The sequence below is a fragment of the Anabrus simplex genome, chromosome 6, assembly GCF_040414725.1.
Source record: "Anabrus simplex isolate iqAnaSimp1 chromosome 6, ASM4041472v1, whole genome shotgun sequence".
In the NCBI taxonomy this organism is placed as follows: Eukaryota; Metazoa; Arthropoda; class Insecta; order Orthoptera; family Tettigoniidae; genus Anabrus; species Anabrus simplex.
The window spans coordinates 71,299,845-71,323,336 of NC_090270.1; the positions used below are offsets into that span (position 1 = coordinate 71,299,845).

Genomic DNA, 23,492 nt, shown 5'->3' on the forward strand with positions numbered 1-23,492 from the left:
CATTTTTTCATTGATCATTTTATCTATATACTGCCCTCCCCCAGTCTCTGCATGGTCTGATGACCTTGCTATAGCCTATTCTTACTGTGACTGTCTCACTGGCTCCATGGCTAAATGGTTAGCGTGCTGGCCTTTAGTCACAGGAATCCCGGGTTCAATTCCCGGTGGGATCGGGAATTTTAACCATAATTAGTTAATTTCGCTGAGACGGGGGTTGGGTGTATGTGTCATCATCATCATTTCATACTCATTAACACGCGCAGGTCGCCTACGGGAGTTAAATCAAAACCTGCATCTGGAGAGCCGAACTTGTCCTCGGATACTCCCGACACTAAAAAAAGCCTTTTTTTTTTTTTTTTACTGTGACTATATTTTCCAAATTCTAATCCAGGACAGGGGGTTTGATTTGACATTTTCCTTGTGTGAAAATGAAGTAGCAATTTTGATTGTAAAACACGATTCTAGATTTCCTTGTTGAATTTTCCCTTCAAACAATTTACATTTTATTTTTCTGAGTAGATTATTAAGAGTTATTTAAAACAAAACGCAAAATGTCCCGTGTTGGTGGTGGTGGTGGTGGTGGTTTTGTTTTAAGAGGAAGTACAACTAGGCAACCATCCTCTAAATAACACTAATGAAAGACAAATAAATGGAAGGGATTCGACACATCGGTAAATGAAGGTATCGTCCAAGGAAGGACGAGGGCCATGAGGGGCGTAAAAATTAAAGACTCCCTAGCCCTCGGAAACCTAATAGCTTCGGGGTCGGAAAAGAACAAGAGCTGACCATGGGAGGTCGGACAGAATAGATGAAAGTGAGGAGCCTGGGTCAAGTTAGTGGAAGCAATGCGAGGACTCAGCTGAGGGCCCCGTGGTCGCCAACCCACGCTCCCAAGTTAAGAGCTCCTTTCAGTCGCCTCTTACGACAGGCAGGGGATACCATGGGTGCTATTCTACCGCCCCCACCCACAGGGGGGGGAGGTCAGCCGATCTCACCGTAGCACACTTGCTATGGCGCGACCGTGTCAGCTAGGAGATCCGCGTTTAAATCCCTCCCTGGGCCAAATTGTTTGTCTTCGATTGGTGCCCTCAAACCAGTCTTAAGTCACGTTCAGATTTTATTTAATCTCCAAAGTGCTGTGAACCCTATTTTACCATAAGGTATGTTAGGGTTGTAGTTTATACAAAATTTATCTGATAAAATTCAAAATACATAAACAGCAAAATAGACATGAACAGAAATGGAAAAAATAAAAGTATGATATATGCAATCCTTAATACTAAGAGTACCGTACTAATATTTAAAATACCAGACATACAATATATATATATATATATATATATATATATATACAATATATACAATACATATGTTAAGCAGCTAATAAGCAGACAGTATCAAATTATATATGTTTAAATACATAATCAATAAATTCTCAAAACTGAGAAGTGCAGCATTTTTTGTAAAATATGAAATTTAGTGGTTTTTCAAAATAGCAACTGCAAGTTAACAAATGCATCTTAAGTTCAAAACGTGCTCTCTCAAAAGCAGGACAGTTGAACAGAATGTGTTCTACAGTTTAAATGTCTTCAGTGCAGAAGCACAGTGAGCCATTTTGTGTTGGAATTCTGAATTGCTCGAAGTAAGCATTGAATTTACCATGACCTGATAGCACTTGAGTTAAATGAAAGTTGCACACTATATATTTACATCCCAGCCTACTATATACATTTGGAAAAAACAGGTCTTTGGTTACTGAGCCATTCTTACTTGCTAACCACAGTTCATTCCAGCGAGAGAGCATTTCATCCTTTACGGTTCTTTTGACAAAAGAAATTGGGCATTTAGTATAACTCTCTGACAAGTTAGAATTACAAGCTTCTTTGGCCAATTGGTCAGCTCTTTCGTTCCCTTTTATGGCGGAATGACCTCGCACCCAACCGAAACATATATGTTCATTGTACTTTGATATATTCTCTCTTATACGTACTGCCAAACTGTGTAAGTTGTTAACAACACCGCCTCACAAACCCCATTAGAATTCGCCCGTGAAGCGATCTGATTGGCTAATTTCAGCAGCTGTTAAAATGGAAAGGGCACCGGATATCTAACATTTTTTTTTCAAATTATTCATCAGTATTATCAACCCTATAACGCTCATATACCCAGTTCACGTTGTTTCCGACCACCTGTATAGTTAGCTTGACATGAAACATTAGTAGGTATTGCAAATTAACACGTAGTGTACCGGTAATTAACTGATCATTCTTTGAAAGAAACTATGTTATAAGCGCGAATACTAAATTTCTTACTTACGACACAATAAAAAATGTTGATGTAAAATAAAATGCCATCCCAGGCCATGGCTTATGTTGGCCCATACGTAAATAGGCCCTGGCAACGTTTAAACCACTAGAATAATAGAGGTTTCCCCTTTGCGAAAATTCAACAATCAAATCTTTGGCGACCAAGACCTACGGTAATGACACCCACGGTATCCCCTGCCTGTCGTAAGAGGCGACTAAAAGGGGCCTCAGGGGCTCTGAACTTTGGAGCGTGGAGCGGGGCCCTCAGCTGAGTCCTGGCATTGCTTCCACTTACTTGTGCCAGACTCCTCACTCCTATCCGACCTCTCTTGGTCAACTCTTTTCCGACCCCGACGCTATTAGGTTTGCGAGGGCTAGGGAGTCTTTCATTTTCACGCCCTTCGTGGCCCTTGTCTTCCTTTGGTCGATATCTTCATTTTTCGAAGTGTCGGACCCCTTCCATTTTCCCTCTGATTAGTGTTATATAGAGGATGGTTGCCCAGTTATAGTTTCTCTTAAAACAATAATCACCACCACCACTACGGTAACGACTAATGTGACGACACTTCCGTCTAACCTTTGTCTCGTCACACACATTTTAGGAAGAGCCCCAGCCAGAAACCACTTTTCCTTCTGCGAAAATCAAATGATCATAAATATATCTCTCGGTCATGGCCATCCATGAACGGCTGCTAATTTCAGATGACCACTAGCAGTAAGACATAGTGTTGCTAAGTAACATTGTCTGGCTGTCCATCTATACTTTACATCACAGCCTTCACGGTTGCTAAGGTTACACTTCCGTCACGCACTTTGTGACGCTAACTTCCGTAACGCAAATTTTCAAGTGACCTCCAGCCACAAGACAAAAGCGAACATCGCATAATGTCAGCCAGCCACCTCGTGCTCAGCTTTGTTACAATACAGTTCTTGGCTCATCATCCCTCTACTAAACAGACAAAACCACGCGTCTATATTGACTTTCTCTCGCGGGGGAATTTCACGAGGGAGTCGAAATTGACTTTAAGCTGAGATGTGTTTATTTCTATTTTAAGTGTATGCTCGCTCTATCTTGCTTTAAGTACAGGTAAACAATACAGCATTGTTTTGACCACGCGACCTCTCTTCTCCAAGGGCTCGGTCAATAACTTGGCACACGTAGGAAGGTAAACAGCGCTGAAGGGCTTCCTGGGCAGACTGGAGTGTTGTCAGTGAAGCAGCTCGTGCGTATACTACACGATCACCGGGGCACTCACTACCTCAAGTGCATCAACGTTCTAGAGCACACTTCATCATAAAATGTATTTATTTAATACTATATTTACATCCAATCACCGGTGATCTGCATTTAGGGCAGTCGCCCAGGTATCAGATTCCCTATCTACAGTTCGCCTAGTCTTTTCTTAAATAACTGCTAAGATTTTGGAAATTCAGTGAACCTCTCCATTGGTAAATATTCCAATCCCTAAGTGCTCTTCATATAAACGAATATTTGCCCCCAATTGTCCTCTTGAATTCCAACTTTATATTCATACTGCGATAGAGCCTCCGTGGCTCAGGCGGCAGCTCGTCGGTCTCTCACCGTTGGGTTCCGTGGTTCAAAACCAGTCACTCCATGTGAGATTTGTTCTGGACAAAGCGGAGGCGGGAAAGGTTTTTCTCCGAGTAATCCGGTTTTCCCTGTGATATTTCATTCCAGCAACACTCTCCAATATCATTTCATTCCATCTGTCAATCAGTAATCATTACCCCAGAGGAGTGCGACAGGCTTCGGCAGCCGGCAAAATTCCTATCCTAGCCGCTAGATGGGGGCTTCATTCATTCCATTCCTAACCCGGTCGAATGACTGGAAACAGGCTGTGGATTTTCATTTTCATTCATACTGCGATATTTCCTACTTTTAAAAATAACACTCAAACTTATTCGTCTACAAATGTCATTCCACGCATCTCTTCAATGACAGCTCGGAACATACCACTTAGTCAAGCAGCTCGTCTCATTTTCCCCAAGTCTTCCCAGCCCAAACTTTGCAAACTTTTCGTAACGCTACTCTTTTGTCGGAACTCACTCAGAACAAACCGAGCGATTTTCTTTGGAATTTTTTTCTAGTTGTCGAACCAAGTAATTCTGGTGAGGGTCCCATACACTGGAACCATACTCTAATCTGGGTCTTACCAGAAACTTATATGTACTCTCCTTTACATCATTACTACAACCCCTAAATACCCTCATAACCATGTACAGAGATCTGTACCCTTAATTTACAATACCGTTTATGTAATTACCCCCAATGAAGATATTATCCATTACAGAATGCCCCGTTCGAACAATTGCCAAGAGTATTCCTTAAGGACGTAGACAAGTTGTTAAAGAGTGCGCTCAGAGAGATTCTTTCACTTCCTATTGATGTCCCGGATGCCATCATTTACTCGCCTACAAAATATAAAGGTTTAGCGTTAGTTAAGGCCCAGTGGGAAGCATTTATTCAACATCTTAAACGTAGTAAACATTCTAGAAACATTTAACTATGTATATGCACTCTATGAAAAAAATATTGAGAAAGAAAAAGCAGACTGCTTTCGTAATTTGAACATTAGTGAGCGAAAAGCAACAAAAATTAATATCAAAACTATCAGAGAAAGGCTAAGAAATGAGGAGTTATGAGCAGCTTCGCACAGCACCCTTAAGGAAATAAATGGTTCGCAGAATGGACTGAAAGCATTAAAATGATGGCAGACGAGGTGGCTCCAGTTAGAAGCTTGTATGGCAGAAGCCAGAACACCTACTGCAGGCGTGCCTGTGGTGAGATTGAAACTGTACTGTACAGGTACTGTCCATTCAGCTCATTGCTTAGGAATACTCGCCAACACACAATTCTCGGCCTTATTGCAGAAGCCTTTCGCGATAACGAGTGGGAAGTATATGAAGGAGTGAACTACTGAGCTGAAAACGGGAGCACAAGAAGAGTAGATATTCTAGCCATCCATCAACAGAGAGATCGTTCTATAACACTGGACCCAACAGTACGTATATGGTCAGGCGAACAACAGCCGCACGACCTGCACTCTGAGAAGCAGGCAATCTACGTTTCACTATCCAACTACATCATGGAGAAATATCATGTGATGATGATGATGATGATGCTTGTTGTTTAAAGAGGCCAAACATCTACGATGTGCATTCAAGTTCTAAGGTCTCCGATTTTTTTTCTCCTGACTGGAAAGAAATAGAAACATGTGCATTGTTTTAGAATGAGCCCGCGTTCGTTGTCAAAACGTCACAGAGATGGCAGTATTATACGACAGATGGAATTTTAGCGCCAGCCGCGAGAATGAGAACTATTTTAGATACTTAAAATGGCGACGTTTGTCTTACTTCAACAGCGTGCAATCATTCGTTTTTTGAATTTGCGTGGTGTGACACCAATAAAAATTCATCGACAGTTGAAGGAGACATGTGGTGATGGAGTTATGGATGTGTCGAAGGTGCGTTCGTGGGTGCGACAGTTTAATGAAGGCAGAACATCGTGTGACAAGCCGAAACAACCTCGGGCTCGCACAAGCCGGTCTGACGACATGATCGAGAAAGTGGAGAGAATTGTTTTGGGGGATCGCCGAATGACTGTTGAACAGATCGCCTCCAGTGTTGGCATTTCCGTGGGTTCTGTGCACACAATCCTGCATGACGACCTGAAAATGCGAAAAGTGTCATCCAGGTGGGTGCCATGAATGCTGACGGACGTTACGCAAACGTTTCTTCGTGAAAACAACTTTGAAGTGATTCCTCATGCTCCCTACTCACCTGACCTGGCTCCTAGTGACTTTTGGCTTTTTCCAACAATGAAAGACACTCTCCGTGGCCGCACATTCACCAGCCGTGCTGCTATTGCCTCAGCGATTTTCCAGTGGTCAAAACAGACTCCTAAAGAAGCCTTCGCCGCTGCCATGGAATCATGGCGTCGACGTTGTGAAAAATGTGTACGTCTGCAGGGCGATTGCGTCGAGAAGTAACGCCAGTTTCATCGTTTTCGGGTGAGTAGTTAGTTAGAAAAAAAAATCGGAGGCCTTAGAACTTGAATGCACCTCGTAGGTCATTGGCCCCTAATGGTACGAAATGAGACGAAATGCAATGACAATTTAAAAGTACAAAATTCATCCAATGACCAGAATTCAAAACGTGATGATGGAGAATGAATTGATGAATACGAATTTAAAACAATCAGTGGATCCGACCCGCAATGCCTCACCTTCGCAGAAACAATATTACTGACCAAGAGACTGCTTCCAAAGCACAATCCTGAATCGATGATGCTTGTTCTCTTTCGGGGATCAAAATCCAAGTCAACGTCCCCTCATAATGGTACTTATCGCTAGTAAAGTAGAACCATGGTATTTCTCAAGTTGCGATACTAATCGAAAGTAGCGTTAACTCACGGTGCTCCAAACATTATGGTACTACTCACAAGTATTGTACGTGCCACAAGTAACGCATACCTATGATGTTTCTCACATAATGGTGCCACTCATAATCATAAGCAACACAAACCCATTGTGTTCCTCACCTAGATGTACTAATCACAGGCAACGCAGACCAACGGTGTCGCTCATATAGTGGTACCAATCACAGGAATCACAAACCTATTGTGTGCCTAACGTAGTGGTACTATTCGCTAGTAAAGGCGACCCATGGTGTTCTCCGCGTGATGGTACTAATCACAAGTAGTTTCATGGTTCTAATTCAACCATCCCTTGGTCGCCCCTTTTAGTCTCCTCTTACGACAGGCAAGGGATACCGTGGGTGTATTCGCTTGCGTCCCCCACACACAGGGGGTAAATATCATGCCCTGAAGTGAAATCATATGAAGGGTCGGGGGAAAAAATCAGGTAAGTCACTTTTTCATTGTAATTGAGATATTGTTACAGTCCTCTTCCGAGTGATCATGCGCATCTATTGAGAGGTCGGAAATGGGAAAAAAAGCAGGCGAGTCAGGAGAAATTAGCACTCAAAGTTTTACTGTTAGGGGAATGAACTAGGAAAGTCAAGCACAAAAGTTGCTTTTTCTCAAGTTGTACAAATACTGACTCTCCTGCTTTTTTCCCCTGACCCTTCAATATATCATACAAATTAAAAATTAAAAAACATTAAAATACACAACAATTAATTAAAACAGGCCGTATAGATAAAAGTAGCTAACAATAAAATGAAATAAAGCTTAAGAGCAGATGGAAACCCCACTTTTATACACGCTAAAACCAAGTCACTATCCATCAAAAAACGTATGCCGAGGTCTGTTGACTGCTCGTCATAACGTAGGATGAGGGAGATAGTACTACGCGCAAATCGGCCAAGACCACGCTCTCTGTGAGGATGTATACCACGGTATCGCCCAGAACAAATCGTGCTGCTATCCTTAGGTTCTTTTCCAGTGCTCGTATTAAGTAATCCTATTGTGGATCGTACGTGTTATCTCGTAATCTGCAAGCCTTCGGGCTGAGCTGCGGCCAGACCCGCCAGGGATATAGTGGCGTGGTGTTTGTTTTATTATTACAAACATTCTTTCATTTCATTTATATAGTAGGGTTTAATAATAAACGAAATTCGTTCTTCATTAGCTGTTCATGAAGCTTCGTACAATGTGGCACGTACCAATGATTTCAGATGTAAGATTTCTATTAGTATAATAATAATAATAACAGTAATAATAGTAATAATAATAACAACAATAATAACAATTATAATAATAACAACAACAATAATAATAATAATAATAATAATAATAATAATAATAATAATAATAATAATAATAATAATAATAATAATAATAATTGTACCAGGCGGTACACTTCCACGCCGCTAATTCAAATATTGCGCCAGTTGAAACTCCTCTACAGGAGAACGCCTGAACTTTAACAAACTGTACTAATTCAAAGGTTTCTTGCAAGATGTCACTACCGTAAATTTTGAAGTGTTCTGAACTGTGTCTATTTCGATCTGTGTTTGTTTGCTCCATATCAAGAAATTTGAACATTCTCTAACAGATGTATCTACCAAAACTAATATCGCACTCTGGTGTAAAGGAATGTACCTTCCTGAAGAAATTTTGTATTCATAAGTTTTGTCTTAACTAAATTTTGTTCTGTCAGTTGTAGGTTGGCAATATAATCCTTTCTTTCCGCCTGTTTGGAATGTAGCGAATCAGGAGTTCAGGTTCGAAACTTTTCTCATGTAACCTATCTTTAAAATGTAATAGACACTTGGTAAAACTTCGTCTCTTTAACTATAAATTGGGATAGAGTGTGCTATACCCTCTCGAGCTCCCACTCCTATTGTTCGCTACCAATAGGTGTTTCTTCTTCGTCTGGTGTATTAGTTTTTGCTGTTATCCAATAACATTTTGTGGGCGGGTTGTAATCATTCATGAAACGTCTCGAATTTTCCACGAGGGTATATAAACTGCTGATTTTCTGGTCTCCTGGCCACTTCAGTAACATCTCTCCTAGTGTGATTATGTAGCAGGGGGCGGGAAGCGCCTCTTTCTTCGGGCAGCAGTTCATCCATAAGGTAATGGCCATTTAATAACTTCATTTCTCGCTAGCTCAGCAGTTTAACCCTCGGGGCAGGTTCGAAACTTTTCTCATGTAACCTATCTTTAAAATGTAATAGACACTTGGTAAAACTTCGTCTCTTTAACTATAAATTGGGATAAAGTGTGCTATACCCTCTCGAGCTCCCACTCCTATTGTTTTGAGGTGACTTTGTTTTCACAACCGTTTCTTCCTTTCTTAATGTAATAAAGTCTTCTTATACAAGTCACCTCTTTAGTATGGAATTAGCCCTTGTGTATGCGGCCTAGTGCCAAGTAGGTTTTAAAAGTGTATTAGGAGTGCAAGTTACGCCTCCAGTCAAGTTGGTATTTTGGGCCATGTAATTAACCTGCTTCTTTACTGAATAGGCCCAGTAGGTTGGGTATTTATTACCCCTGTTCTTGGTATGCCTTGAGGGCAGTTTGAAGTATAGTATTTTGTGGCCTTTGATGGGCTTGAACCTTGAGAGCGGGTTTGCTCTTTCTTAAATTTGGTTTCTGTCTGCCTCGAGGAGGCTTAATATGGTAATCAGGAGCCAGTGCTCCTTGGCATGATTGGGGTTTTCTGCCCCTTTGTTTGAACTTGGTATATAGGTAAAGTTGGGCTTACAGCTCAAGGTTCGTGAGTGTCGGGCTCGAAGCCCAAATTTTGTAATGAACTAAAATTGTACTTTCTTAATTTGTTGATCTGCTACTTGGTACCTGTTATATTCTGTTATTTATTTATCTTGAAAAGAAAATATAACCTTTGTTAAAGTTTTAATTAACTTTAATTTCGTAACTTGAGACCTATTCCACCCAGCACCTTCTTTCACCTCTGCTGTTCCACAGATACCTCGGAATAATAATAATAATAATAATAATAATAATAATAATAATAATAATAATAATGGCGCTCAGTCCGGTGGTATTTGAAGGTGCTCAAATACTGTAAGCCATCCCCATGTCAGTAAATTTACCGGCACCTCGGTGTCTCCGAAAACCATGAAAGTAGTTAGTGGGTCGTAAAACCAATAACATTATTATTATTATTATTATTATTATTATTATTATTATTATTGTGTAAATGGAGATGTGTATTGAGAGACGAAAAAGATACCCAGCCCTCGTGTTAAAGGAATAAACAAGACACGGTTAAATTTCCTTTTTCTGGTCTCTGAAGGTGGTTAGTTCGATCCCGGCTCAGTCCGGTATTTGAAGGCATTCAAATACAGGGTCTCTCATACAAACGCAAACCGAACGCACGGTGTTTGTACTCTGCATTACGGCAGCTCTCACAGCCGAACTTACGTCGCGCGCGGCCGCCCTGCTTTAAGCCTTTAAGTCTTATAGTGGTGGAAGTGTCGTCCTTCCTGGGTTTTTATCTGGTAACCACAGCCACTGTAATGTTTCTGATTTCATTCATAATGTTTTCTTTCAGTCCCTCCAATGTGTGAGGATTTGTTCGATACAATGTTTCTTTCAGTTCACTCCACAGGTAAAAATCACACGCTGTTAGATCTGGAGAACGAGGAGGAAATAGACCAGCACTGATCATTCTGTCTAGAAACATTTCCGAGATTGTAAGAAGGGAATCTTCTGTTGTATGACCAGGGGCTGAATGTTGTTGAAACTGTTGTATGTCCGTCGCTCCCTTCTCGATCCGCCAACCAGCTACACGCATGCCAGTGTGTTATTCTTCGAGCCTCGACGCGCAGCCCTCAGTGCGCGTGCCTGGAACGTCGTGTGTGCTATAAAAAGGAGCTCCTAGCCTGTCCAGAGGCCCACTGACCCCGGTGTCCAGCTCCAGAATACACCCTACGTCGAGAACGGAGGCTACTCCTCTTGAAAATGTGCTTCGGCCAGGTGGACTGAATTTCTGGTAGTAAGAGGTCTCACCTCGGGTCACCGCTCCTCTTGCCTGTTCCGCTGTCCATGCCCAGTCTTACCATTATATGCCACTATCATTCCCTAGCTAATGCAAGCTCCCGTTATCAACTTAGTTTCGCTAAGTAGGAACTCTTCAGTCATTGAACTTACGTTAATGAACTCAGACACTTCAACAAGGAAGGACTCTCTGAGATATTTACGTCAGTGCTTCTGATAGTTTTCGACTATCAAGAACTTTTCATGTCACAAAGACTATCTTTCCGAAATAGTAGTGAACGTGAATACTCCAACGTGTATATAGTGTACAAAGACAGACTCTTTCTCCAAAGTCATAGTTCAATTTGCTTCGAGATAACTTTCAGTTTTGTTAGTGTAAATATTGTAAGTTTACATGTGAAGCAAATAAAGAAGTTGTGTTTTTTTTAAACCCAACCTTGTTTACAACAGAAACCACCCACGTGAATTTTCTTCTTCTGTTAACTGATGGAAAAACGGCGTCAAAATGTAATCTTGTACCTCTCTGTATTTATTGTCGTCAAGAAAAAAATAGGGCCTATTATTCGTCTTGCACTAACAGCACACAAAACACCAATTTCCTATCATAATGAGGGACTTCATAAATACCATTTATATTTTCTGCACACCAATAGCGAGAGTTATGACTGCGCACACGACCATGAAGATGAAACCAGAACTTTTACATACGAAAATACGCTGTTGTAATGATAACTGTCTCACCATGTTAACAGCTGAGATTCAGACTGGCGACTCATGCTTGCCAGGTCGAACATGTGCAGGCTGCTTGCAAGGTCAAGAACTGTGCGCGCGCCTCCCGTACAGCTGCTTAGGTCTCCGCAAGAACAGAAATGGTATCCCGATATAAACAAAGAATGACGTACTCCCACCTCCTCGCTTAACGCATTGCTGCAGGTGGACAGCCCGCTACAAGACTGCTGTGATTGAAATGAGCACTGTGGTGGATGTATAGCAATACACACACTGTGCCTTCAGCACTACCCATTCACTCCCTTCCCCTCCTTTCCAGTACTGGAGTGGGGCAGAGTTGATTGTTTATGTCGGGACACCATTTCTATGCACGCGTGTACATCAGCCTCATGTCGATAGATTTATCAGCTCGTAAAATAACTTCTAGGGACAAAATTCCGGCACCTTTGCGTCTCCGAAAAAAACCGCAAAAACAGTTAGTAGGACGTAAAACTTATGGCAATAAACTGTCGTAAGTGGTGACTAAAAGGGCTGACTCCACAGCGCTTCTCAAATTTGAAGAGTGGGTCAGCAATCGCTGGCATGAAGCCGAGTCTGGCATTACTTCAACTTACCCGTGCCGGACTTCTCACTGTCCTCTTTTTGAACAAACCTGTCTTGGTCAACTCCTATTCTCTTCCGATTACGACGGTATTAGGTTTGCACGGCCTAGTGACTCTTTCATTTTCGCGTCCCTTCCCTTCCTTTTGCCAATACTGAAATTCTTCGAAGCGACAGCTCTCTGTAGTTCCATGGGGTCTGTTTGGTGGTTATGTAAATGTAATTCCCCTCAAAACCACAATTACAACCACCACATTACCCACATGTGTCATAAGGTTCACTAACGTGGTGTTCAAAATTCAAGCTGTGAATGCTCTATTTTGAAGCTGAATCCAGTGAAATCGATAATGACAGGCCATTACGGTTCAGCGGCTATCGAAAGCAATCAGCAGGATGATTTGTTTAATGTTGTTTAATGTTGATTACAGCATTCTAAATATGGTAAATCGATATTCGCATTTCTCATGAAGGCAACAAAATTGGGCTTATCAATTCTGGTAGCAGAAAATAAATTATATAGGGCGGGGGGAACGAGAATGGAACAAGGATTGAATCACACCAAGCGAATACCTATTGAACGGACGATTCATCAGGTGTATTTTTTTCAGGGGGACATTAGGATGAAAAATGAGTGCACCAACACTTGCAAGGGTAGAACGATATTATCGCCGCTGTTGAAAAGAAACTGAGTGATTCTTAAAAAAGAAAAGAACTCTGCAGCTTTTTACTATTTATAGCATAAACGTGAATAATAAACTGTGTACATCAGTTAGAACACTTCATCGACATCTTGCATTTTCTTTTTACTATTTGTTTTACGACGCACCGATATAGACTGGTCTTATGGCGACGATGGGATGGGAAAGGCCTAGGAGTGGGAAGGAAGCGGCCGTGGCCTTAAGGAAAAGCCCTAGCATTTTCCTGGTGTGAAAACGGGAAACCACGGAAACCATCTTCAGTGCTGCCGAGAGTGGGGTTCGAACTCTCTATCTCCGGGATACAAGCTCACAGCTACGCGCCCCTAACCGCACAGCCAACTCGCCCGGTAATATCTTATATACAACAGCAGATTTTCACTTACAAATCGTATTTATAGATGCCGGTCTGATTAACGATTCACAACGTACAGCACGACAAGTTGAAGAAGACCCTAGAAACCATCAATATAGCCGTTAGTTCCACCAGCTGGTGTGAGAGAGCAGCACGAGCATGAGAGAGTCGACAGTCAACACGCTGTTGCTATCCTTGATTTTAGCACTTGGCATTACAGTACACTTCTGATAGAATAAATAACACATTTGAACAGAAAATTTCACGCTAAACACAGTGCAAAAGCCGACAACACTGGCTATTTAGGCCTGGTTCCCGCCAGCACATACCTCAGTGTTGCCAAGTCGTGCGCTGTGACAAAGCACGGAGCTGTCCCGCGGGAACTAGGCGAGCACTGACCTGTGGTCACTGTTCGGCAACAGTGGGCAATCTTCCGTCGATTGACTCGTGACGGAACACCCCCAGTACAGAACAGAACTCTAAGAGTAGGCTACATCAAAAACAGTACAGAACAACCCCATTACGCAAGAGACCTCATGGGACTTGGCCTACCAAACGATCGCTGAATGGTTCGCTAACCACTCCACGGGCGTGAGGGCTCTTGCTTTGTCACTAAAGTCACCCGACGTCAATACTATTGAGCACATCTAGGATGCTGTTGAGGGAGATGTGTGCCCCGGAGACTCAGCTCCAAACAATCTCCGTCCATTACAGGAGGCAGTGCAGTGCTCTTGGAACAGTACGACTCTCCACGCTTCCGGTATCTTGACGAGTCCGTGTCACGTCGCACCGGCATCGTCATCACGGTGAAAAAGGGCGCTAAACGCAACTAGCCAGGTATATGTAATTCAATTCTTCAACAATGTATAGGAGATGTATCTATATACTTATCTTGAGGAACGTAAGCACACCGGACAAAAAATAAGTCACTAGTGTGCACGCACAGATGGATCGTTAGATGTACAGATGGTGCAGCAAACGAGTCCCGTGCTCAAACGCACGCGCACTGCCTACGTAAGGCAGTAGCGATCAGTGAGAGACGGGTGTCTCAAGTGGACAGTGAATGTCAACATGAGCTAATGTAAGGTCATCCATCCAAGTACTGACCACGCCCAATGTTGCTTAACTGCGGTGATCGGACGAGAACCGGTGTATTCAACATGGTATGGCCGTTGGCAGCTAATGTAAGGATGTGACAAAGTGGCAAAAGGGGTCAATCGTGATTGGCCGTGCCCGTGGCCATACGTAGAGCCCTGCACGGATGCGAATATCCGCGGATTTCCGCGAAGTTAGTGTCTTGGCGGATACAAACTGTATGGTAGTGCGGATAATTTTGCTGATAATTTCTAAATAATGACATATTGATTTTTACTCAGGTATACTCTTATTTTTGCTTGCAACTTGGCAACCCTTGACAGTGGTATGGGAGAATGGTGATATATAAAGAGTCTTAAAACCATAAATCCGTAAATATGACCTGAGCCTGCCAGGCTTCTGCCCGCAATTAATTGAAGGAAAGAACAAAGGTCAATACGTCGGTAGTTGTCGCAAGAGAAAATCCCTCATAAACCTGCGACTGTAGGGGTTCTGGTGCCAGGTGTCAGGCCTGTTGTATTAACAGATCTATCGGTTTCAATACGCTGGATGTAATATTTACAATATCCGCGGATAAAAATGCTGGTGCGGATGCAAATACTATTTTGTATATCCCCGCAGGGCTCTAGCCATACGGTGTGTGAAGTTGCTGGACTTGTTGGTGTTTCGCAGCGGACTGTGCAACATGTCTACAAGCAGTGGTGTACTACAAGTGGCCACGAAACATGGCATCAGAAAAAGATGCTGACTGAGAGGGACCGGAGACGCGTTTCACGGCTTGTGAATCAAAATTGCTTCCAGACCCGACAGGAATTGCTGCAGTCAGGGAATGAAGGTCCATCCCAACCTGTTAGCGAGGGAACATTGCGACGGGAACTGCATGTAGTGAACACTTGGAGTTTGTCACCTTGCAAGAGGCCATTGCTCATAAAGCTACGCATCCTCAATAGGCTAGAAATCATCGAACGTGGATAGTAGCTGACTGGCGGAACGTAATGTGGTCTGATGAAGCACGGTTTTGTCTGTATTCCAACGGCGCACGTTTTCGAGTGAACCGAAGGTCAAATGAAGCATTTCTTTCTGGATGCGTGCAAGGTCAGGTTCAAGCCGGAGATAGGTCTGTCATGTTTGGGAGGGCGGGGGGTTCGTATCATGCATTAGGCCCGCTCACTGAGGTGACAAGTAACATGAACCAGCATGTTTATTTAAACATTCTGGATGATCACGTGTTGCTTTTCAGTCAACATCTGCATGATGAGTATGCTACTGATAGCCCGATTTGTCAAGATGACAGCAAAGTTCATTAGGCTGGACGCATATGTGACTAGTTTTACGAACACTCCTCCTCCCTATTACATCTCGACAGAACTGCAAAGTCACCTGTATTGGACACCACTGAAAATCTGTGGGACATGTTGGAGCAGCGGGTAAAAGGTCGACATCAACATTCGCGCAATTTGGAGGAACTGGGCGATCAAATCCTCAGCGAGTGGCTGAAGCTGGTTGGAACGTACCTGCACAACATTTTGGATTCACTTCCGGAACAAATCCAGGCGGTTATCAAGTCCAGAGAAAGAGTTACACGGTATGAGGGTTGTAATTTCTGGTGGCGTTCCAGATGCGACCGTGCCGCATGCGACCCGTGCCACTAGCGACCGCATAATCTGTAACCGTGCCGGATGCGACCGGCGTTGACGAGGAAATTGTCCTTTGATAAGTTATGTTATCACCCAAGATAAGGTAAGCTAAACGAAGTGCAATGCCATTTCAATAAGTCCTATAAGCAGCTACTGCCCCTACTTTACATAACACTTCTGGGGAAAACTCGTTTTACAATACGAAACATGGTGATGCGTTTACGTTTTTACCGGGCGAGTTGGTCATGCGGTTAGAGGCGCGCGGCCCTGAGGTTGCATCCGGGAGATAGTGGGTTCGAATCACACTGTCGGCAGCCCTCAAGATGGTTTTCCGTGGTTTCCCATTTTCACATCATGCAAATGCTGGGGCTGTTCTTTAACTAAGACCAGGGCCACTTCCTTCCTTTCCTATCCCATCGTCGGCTTAAGACCTGCCTGTGTCGCTGTGACGTAATGCCACTAGCAATAAAAAAAGATCCTAATTCTCTGAAATTCGCCTATTTACGACTTAGGCCTACTTATTTATCGTGTCCTATTAATACCAGGAGTGTTCGAGGACGTGTTCAGCCTGCCTGGTGCAGGTCTTTCTACCTGACGCCCTTGGGAGGCCTGCGCGTCTGGATGTGGAATTATGATAATGAAGTAGGGTGAGATGAAACCAGGTTTCGGCACGTAGCCTACTCCTCTCGAATAATATCAAGGGGTCTGCTCAATGCTTTACGTCTCCATCCGACGGCCGAATCACCATCAACAGCATCATATCCCCTCACTCCATCTGAACACTGCGAAAAGGTTTGGATTCGAATCCCGGCTTTTGGCATGCAATCTAGTGATTAGAAACTGTCTACCACCAACTTTCCTACCCTACCGGCCAACATTCTGATGGTGATTTATTTTTTCATCCTGGCTAAGGGGCTCAGACGGTTGAGATGCTGGTCTTCCGACTCCAACCTGGCAGGTTCGGTCCTGGCTCAGTCCGGTGATATTTGAACGTGCTCAAATACGTCAGCTTTGTGTCGGTGGATTTACTGGCACGTAAAACAAGTCCTGCGGGACTAAATTCCGGCACCTCGGCGTCTCCTTAAACCATAAAAGTAGTTACTGGGACGTAAAGCCAGCAACATTATTATATTTTTCTTTCGACCAATGGCACTCGAACCTGTTAACAACGGTGTCAGACCTTTATTTTAGAAAAGACCAAGTTAGTTACTTATAAGCAATCTGCCACTTGGTGACAGCCCTTAATGCAGATCAATTGAGTGATTGATGGGTCGCATGCGGCACGGTGCTTATCCTCTCGGTCGCTATTGGCACGAAAATGGCCGGGTCGCATCTGGCAGGTAACCGTAATTTCTCCAGGAGTGAGTATTTTTTGCTCGGTGAGCTTATTATGGCTCTTTAATTTGACGAACATGATGGACTTGGTTCATCTGTTTATTAATTCTTATCACTGAAAGTGTTTCTTAAAACTCATCGCAGTTTATATGTACAGCGCACGGGTGGCGCTTAGAAGTAAAATAGGCTGCTGATGTAGACAGAGCGGAATGAATAAGATATCATATACTCAGCTGAAGAAAAACGCACTAGTTTGGAAGCTGTAGTCTGTACCAACTAATGAGTATACAACTATCCAAAGCTTAATAATCCCTTTTAAAAGGAAGACAAAGGAGAGAAATGGAGATGTCGGACGCTCGGTAGTGGAATCGATTCTCATCAGGATGAAAATGAGATGCTTTTTAACTATTGTAAGACTTCCACAAAGTCTTTGTGTGCACTCGCAATCAGTGTTGCCAACAGTGGAATGGGATTACCCACTAAATGGCTGTTTAAAAAACCACCAGAAACCACTAACATCCCTCTTCCTCCTCCTTCAACCCCCACCCGCCCCAACTTCCCATCGTTAAGCTTTGTTGAGTTACGAAAATACTACATGAAAAGGAAAATTACGTATATCGTTCTAGTTCAAAGGTTACAATATTCGAAATATATATGAAGGTGAACTCCTGATAGTCGGTGATCACTAGAGTCCGGATTATTAGGTACTGATATGTTAGAATGCAAACTTACTTAAGCCAGTAACAAGTATACCCTACAGTGTACAACGGTTATGCTATGAGATCTGCATAGATATTAGGGGTACAGCCTTGAATTTATGCTACTCTTCCTACATTGTGGTACAACGGGTTGCATCACACTTCCTACAAACCAAATTACTTTGCATTCTAACCTATTACCACCTAAAAATCCGAGGTATAGTGATCACTGATGAATTTTCGTAACACGTCAATAGAAGGCACAGAGGAAGAAGATATCTGCTATGTTTTCACAAATTGTTGAAATACTACGTTAGGTAGCTCTTAAGGCAGCATTGTTTGTTTCATCTCTGTCCTGCAATCAATCAATACTGATTTGCATTTGCTCTCTAAAGAACCGGAGAAACAAGGAAATGCCATGTGGTCCTTGTTTCAATGACGGTGAAATCCTGACATTCACCTCCCCGAGGTAGAGAGGGGCAACGACTGCATATAAAAATATTATTTTATATGCAGGCGGCTAACGAATGAAGAGACAGATTATCTCCCGGTATAAGGAGATCCCCTATACCAAGTGCCAACAGTCTCTCTGAGAGTGGAAGAGCGGGTATGGGTAAGGGCACTCTATTGTCCTGGGGACAAGAAATTGTTCCCGAAGGCGGAGGAACCAGTTTGGTCAACGACATTAGGATGCAGAAGGCAACGGGAAACCACTGCATTAAACATCCTGAGAGATATTCCAATAAATCCACATGGCATGGCTGCAACGTCAAGATCGGAGCTGGCCGTGTTGATCGTCTACCTCCGTTTGGAGACGACGGCTTAAGAAGATCTGCATTTAGGGCAGTCACCCATGTGGCAGATTACATATCTGGTTGTTTTCCTAGCCTTTTCTTAACCGATTTCAATGAGACTGGAAATTTATTGAACATCTCCCTTGCTAAGTTATTCCAATCCCTAACTCCCCTTCCTATAAATGAATATTTGCCCCAATTTGTCCTCTTGAATTCCAACTTTACCTTCATATTGTGATCTTTCCTACTTTTAAAGAGGCCCGAATCGATCTTTCGGGTTCATTTTACTTTTTTCTTTAGTTGTAATAATGACTAAACACTATCTTCAATTCCTCATTTGACCTTAGCAATACTGGGCGCGGCATTACAAATGGTGCCAGCTCCAGAAAGGGATTGATATTTTTGTGCATCGCAGAATTTCATCACTTTACACCAGAAATTAGCCGTGTCCATGGCTTGAGATTATTTGACATAGGGCATAGTTATTCAGTTGATAAATTCATATTAACGCTGGTGTCAAAATTACAAGATTCAAGAAGAGGAATCAATGACTCTACAACAACGTTAAGTGCATTTGAAGATGTGAAATTTTACTATGAAGGAAACACGCAGTTAAGAGTTTCTTGTTAACTTACTTTTAATGGAATGCCCTGCATCTAAGCTCCGCCTACAGTTCAAGCTCGGGTTTTGATGGCATTACGACTGTAAATGTCAAGAACTTATATTTGAACTATTACATTATATTACATGAAACTTTAATTTTTTTAACGCCAAAATATCCACTGCCATAAGCATGAAAAAGGCTATATTTACCACTGCCCACCGTGAGTTAAAATTTACCCACTGACAAAGAGTGAGAAAACGTAGACTTAGTGGGAAAACCACCGTGTTGGTAACACTGCTCGCAATATCTCAGTCACTGAAGGAGAAAGAGACAATTCGACCACATTGTCTTGTGTTCAGCGAGCGAGTCTCCTCGCGCGAGTGCTCACAGCAACGGTAACAGCCTCCTGCGTCCGGTCACCAATCAAAGGTACATCCTTGATCAGAGTAAAGTTCCGAGATGTTCCTCTGAAATACGTGAAGTACATGCAAGCTTCCCGACATCAAAACTGAGCGGTCTATTGCAAGGCGACTGTTTTATTAACGTAATATATATTATTTTAAATCTGCTTTATGTCGCACTGACACAGATTTTTTTTCTTTTTTTTTTTTCTATTTGCTTTACGTCGCACCGACCCAGATAGGTCTTATGGCGACGATGGGATAGGAAAGACCTAGGAATGGGAAGGAAGCGGCCGTGGCATTAAATAAAGTACAGCCCCAGCATTTGCCTGGTGTGAAAATGGGAAACCACGGAAAACCATCTTCAGGACTGCCGACAGTGGGATTCGAACCCACTATCTCCCGATTACTGGATACCGGCCGCAGTTAAGCGACTGCAGCTATCGAGCTCGGTACTGACACAGATAGGTCTTATAGCGACGATGGGATAGGAAGGTATAGGAGCGGGAAGTAAGCGACCGTGGCCGTAGGTAAGGTACAGCCCCAGCATTTGCCTAGTGAATAAATGGGAAACCACAGAAAATCATCTTCAGGGCTGCCGACGGTGGCATTCGAACCCACCATTTCGTGAATGCAAGCATACAGTTCCACGACCTTAACCGCACGGCCAACTAGCTCAGTAATAAAACATCTGTTCTTATCAGGGTTCAGCGATCCGCGGACAGGACTATCACATGAGGAAGCAGTTCTCTTTTTAAAATACATCGTTATCATCCTGTTAACAGAGATGTGTCTGATTGGTGGTTGGTTTAGATGTAGTACATTGAACTCCTACAACGGGTCGGCCTCAACGTAACTACAGCAATTCGTTCCTCGTTATTCAACAACATAGTTCGCCTGTTGTAAAGAACAAAGACTATTATAAGTCATTTGCTGGTGGGACCTAGTGTTTACGGTGCACTAAGTCCTCTGGTATGGGCTAGAGCAATTTTGTTACTTTCATTGACCTGTCCCTGTCTTATCCTTGGCTTTGACAAAATGAAAGTGACTGAGGTATGAGCGATGCTAGTAATGCCATTCCTTACGCAGCCAGTCCCTGCTATGAATGGTGTGAAAATGTTGCTCATAGGGTCGGTTGGTGCATGCATTTCAGTGGGCTTGGTAGACTGATATGTAACAGCAACTTCTGGCTCGGTGAGGAAAGCAACGGGAAACTACCTCACTCCTCATTTCCCTAGTACGCCTCTTCAGTGATGCCTAGGCAATCTATGACAGGTCATGGCGGAACTGTTGAGGATTCAACCAGCCTTCGGGCTGATGACTAAACATACATACATACATACATACATACATACATGGTTCAACATTTATAAGTACTGGAAGGCATAATATTCATCCTCGTCATGCCCTGAACATCGTAACTACGTCCAGCATTTTCACGAAATTTAATTTTTTTTGTTGGTAACAGAAAAACACAGCTTCTTCTTGTATTATGAAAAATGTAGTATTTTAAGGCACATATTGTTACATTTGTTTTCATTTTTGTCTCTTAAGAACATCTTATTTTTTTCACTTTGGGTAAAGTTTGTCCAGAAACTGTCATTAATGCCATCATGATTTCTCCTTCATTACGGCTGATATTTCATATTATTGCAATAAGAATTAGTGAAATCAGTGGTAAACAATTTCAGAATAAGCAATGATCTGCCACATATCCAAGGTTCTATCTAGAAACTATTTATCACTCAACGCAGATGACAACAGTAAGCAGTGATACTGTGTATTGTAAGTATGGCCCTATTGTTTCTGTTGAGGTACAAAGGACATTTTCTATGCAGCCCATAACGCTCCGTTAGTCGAAGATGTCAGCTTTTCAGTTTTGAAAACTTACGTAGAGTATTTATTGTACATTGCAAATTCGTAAATGAAAAGTATACAGCCAATTATGATGATGAGGATGATGATGATGATGCTTGTTGTTTAAAGGGGCCTAACATCGAGGTCATCGGCCCCTAATGGTACGAAATGAAATAACAAAAAATTCAAATTCATCCACTGACCAAAATAAAATAAAAAATGTCATGAAGAATGAATGGATGCACATGAACCCCACAAAAAAACAACAAACAAACACAGTGGATCAGACTCAAAAAGAAGGCAGTTAGAGTATTACTGACCAAGGGACCATTTATAATGCACAATGATGTTTGATGGCTGAAGGGGTGCTAAATTCACGTCTAAGGCCCCACAGAATGGTACGTGTCGCGAGTAAAGTAGAACCATGGTATTTGTCATTTTGGGGTACTGATCAAAAGTAGCGAAGACTCACGGTGGTCCACACAAGATGGTACTATTCTCAAGTATTGCAATTCGTACAGGGAACGCAGACTTATGGTGTTTCTCACACAATGGCGCCACTCATAGCCAACGCAAACCGGTAAGGTTCCTCATCTAGGTGTACTAGTCACGGGTGCCGGTATTCCCGTGGTGTTCTTCACATAGTGGGTACCAATCACAGGCAACGCTGACCCACGGTGCCGCTCATATAGCGGTATAACTCACAGGCTACGCCCAGACCCGCGGTGTTGCCCACGTGGGTACAACGCACGGGTACTAGAATCCACCAGGCCAGGCTTTTTACTGCAACTAATCACAAACCTATTTCGTAGCAATTTAGTGATACTACTCGCAAGTACATGCAACCCATGGTGTTCCCCGCATGATGGTACGAATGAAAAGTAGGTTCATGTTTCTAATTGAATCATCCCTTGGTCGCCTCTTACGACAGGCAGGGGATACCGCGGGTGTATTCTACATGTGCGTCCCTCACCCGCAGGGGGTATACAGCCAATTAGAGCTAAAAGCTGAAACTATACGAAATAATTTCTCTGCAACAGTTATATACAACTGATACAAAATTAAACACATAATGTAGTATACAATCTTCTACGTCGGTACTGTAATTCAGTTAATGTGCACGACAATTAATAGTTACTAGTCTAAATAACAAAAAGCTCCAAACGTTTTTCATAAAAAGTAAATTTAGACTTCTTTTTAGTAATTTTGCAGCATTTTTGAAGGATTTCAGGATATGAATACCTTATTTATAGGTCGTATTTGGTAATTTATAGGTCATCAAAATCCTAGTCATAATAATAATAATAATAATAATAATAATAATAATAATAATAATAATGAAGTTAACTTCCACCATGAACAGCGAATGAAGAACGAGTCACACAAAAGCTCACTCCATTTAAATTACAAGTGAATCCTTCAGCATAACCATTTTTTACGTCGCAACGATACAAAACGGTCTAAATTCCAATGATGAAGACGGTACGAACACCCCGAACCAGAGAAATTAAAACAAATTAAAGTTGGAATTCTCGAACCGTTCGGGAATCGAACCCGGGGCCCCCATGGACCAACTACCAGCGTGCTAACCATTTAGCTATGGTGTCGGACATCTGTATAGATAGAATAAAGTCTATTGAGTATCTCAGAAGAAACGAAAAGGGTAATGTCAGGAGAACGGGTTGGCCATTTGACAGGTTAGCACGTCCAATCCACCCAGCCCCGATCTTACTGTGTATGAACACACATGTAGGTCTTGCTAATCTGGGGTGATGTGCAATGCTACTGCTACCAAATTCCTGCTCTCTTAACTGAGGTGTATGCTGTACAAGAATGAAGATTATTCACAGCCGATAAAATAAAAATATTGCCATCTATATTTTTATACGGAGTTTTTATGATGTAACGAACATCTCAGCCGAAACATTAGAAAGTCG

The 23,492-nt window shown here is 42.5% G+C and overlaps 1 protein-coding gene and 1 pseudogene across 2 annotated transcripts in view; both read right to left on the minus strand.

The window, feature by feature from the left end:
• The window catches only part of tty (tweety), an 890,597-nt gene that overhangs the window by 538,599 nt on the left and 328,506 nt on the right, over nt 1-23,492 (minus strand). The window lies entirely within an intron of this gene.
• Nucleotides 14,193-14,311, minus strand: LOC136876568 (5S ribosomal RNA; annotated as a pseudogene).